Source organism: Octodon degus, unplaced genomic scaffold (assembly GCF_000260255.1).
Source record: "Octodon degus isolate 3935 unplaced genomic scaffold, OctDeg1.0 scaffold00198, whole genome shotgun sequence".
NCBI classification, from domain to species: domain Eukaryota; kingdom Metazoa; phylum Chordata; class Mammalia; order Rodentia; family Octodontidae; genus Octodon; species Octodon degus.
The window spans coordinates 3,100,892-3,103,024 of record NW_004524774.1 but is presented as its reverse complement, the minus strand read 5'-3'; the positions used below and the strand labels follow the sequence as shown (position 1 = coordinate 3,103,024).

General features: G+C 44.1%; 1 pseudogene; it reads left to right on the top strand.

Annotated features, from left to right (window-relative positions):
* The first annotated feature begins 725 nt into the window (after positions 1 to 725).
* LOC101577940 lies at positions 726 to 1,052 on the top strand (annotated as a pseudogene).
* The last annotated feature ends 1,081 nt before the right edge of the window (positions 1,053 to 2,133 follow it).

Below are 2,133 nucleotides of genomic sequence, written 5' to 3'. Positions count from 1 at the left end.
GCTTAGGCAAGTACAGGGACTGTGGTTCGGTCGCTGACACCACATGCCCCACCAATCCCACCAACATGGCTGGCTAAGCCAGCCAAAAAAAAAGGAAAGAAAATGAAATTGAAGGAGGATATATTTGTCTATGTATTACTCTTTTGTTTTATTGAGAAATATTTGTTAAGCTATTTCAAGTGTGGAAAAAAGAAGTGATTCTTTTTCTACTTATAAAATATCATGACTAACAATCCTTACAAAAAACAGATTAAGAAGATAAAAACAGGGCCAGCCAGATAGCTGAGCAAACTAAAGTGCCTGCTTAGGCAGGCACAGGGAGTGGGGCTCCATCCCCAGGGTGCTGCGCTTGCCCCACCCCCCGCGTGTGCTGTAAGGTGACTGAGACTGGGCGTAGTGGCAAGTGCGCCTGTAATCCCAGTGTTTGGGAGGCTAAAAACAGGAGAATCACTACGAGACCAATCTGTGTTGTGAAAGCCTGTAGACCTTGTACTACATACATAAAATAGAAGATAAAACAGCAGATTCAATAGCATAAACATTCATATGGGAGCTGTACAATGTATGAAAACTCAAAATAGGGGTCAAATAATTGAAACTATGAAAAGGAAGATGGAGTGCGCAGGGGATGCACGGAGGAACGAAGTGCAGCCCAGGGACCACCACCCGGTCTGCTCTCTGTCCAAGCTGTCCACCATGCCACCAGGCCCGCGCCCTCTGCAGCCATGGGAGTGCAGGTGGAGACCATCTCTCCAGGAGACAGGCTCACCTTCCCGAAGCGTGGCCAGACCTACCTGGTGCTCTACACCAGGATGCTTGAAGATGGCAAGAAGTTTGATTCCTCCCATGACAGAAAAAAGCCCTTCAAGTTCATTCTTGGAAAGCAGGAGGTGATCTGAGGCTGGGAAGAAGGGGTGGCCCAGATGAGTGTGGGTCAGCGAGCCAAACTGATTATCTCCCCAGACTGTGCTTATGGTCCTACTAGGCACACAGGATTCATCCCGCCACATGCCACTCTTGTCTTCGACATGGAGCTTCTAAAATTGGAATGACAAGAGTGGCCTCCTCCCTTAGCTCCCTGTTCTTGGATCTGCTATGGAAGGGATCCTGTGTCTCCAGGTGTGTGCACATGAATCCATAGGGAGCTTCTCCTGATATCCCACTACTCTGTGTAAACATCTACCACAACTGAGTGTGTTCTGTCACTCAGCTTGGCTTCTGGCACTTCCACTTCCTCTACTCTTTCTCCTTGTATGTGTGTTTACCTAAACTATATGCCATAAACCTCAAGTGACTCATTTTGGTTTTGGTTGAAGGTTAAATTTTAGTCTTTTTGATTAAGAACATTGTCAAGTATTAACAGCACAGTGATGGGTTAAATTTAGAATAGCAATTGGTGTTGGGGTAGGCTTTGTAAGTATATTTTATTTTAATTTTTGGATGAAATTTTTTTATCTATTATATATTAAACATTCATGCTGCTGCTGCAGATTTGAGATCCTGTTGAGGGCTGAATTATTCTCCACTGTGAGAGATGTCCTTAGGTTAAGTTGAAATACCTACACAAAACTGAAATTGGGAGAGGGAGAGCCTTAGCCTCTGCCAGCCCCAGCCACCTCCCCTGAAACTTTTGCCTTTTGAAAGCAGGTCTCTTTCACTCCTATGTTGGACACTACTGGTATCTGTCCCTGGGCCAACAGGGACCTCTGATGCCTTCCTTATGACCTGTCTCCTTTGCCATCCTATGCTTTTTCTAAAGGATTTTCAAAAAGCCCTGCCATCATGACAAATTCCTGAGTGTTCTCTTAAGATAATTATGCTGGTCATTGCAGCTTCAACATCCCTTGTTTCTTGGTTTTTTTTTTGTGAGACTTTTTGTTTAGTTTTGTTTTTAAATGCTTGGCTTTCTCTGCTGATCTCAGAGTTCCCTGGCTTTTCTTCCCTCAGTCCCTTCTCACTCTTTGCTGTCCTGCTTAATGATTTGTTGCAAGACATTGTTGCTTTGTTGCCCGTTCCCCACACCCTCAGCACCACCCCTCCCCCATAACACATATGAGTTTCACGTTTTATTATTGCAATAAAAGTGCTTTATGCTGGCTTTTCTCAAATAAATAAATAAATAAATAAATAAAT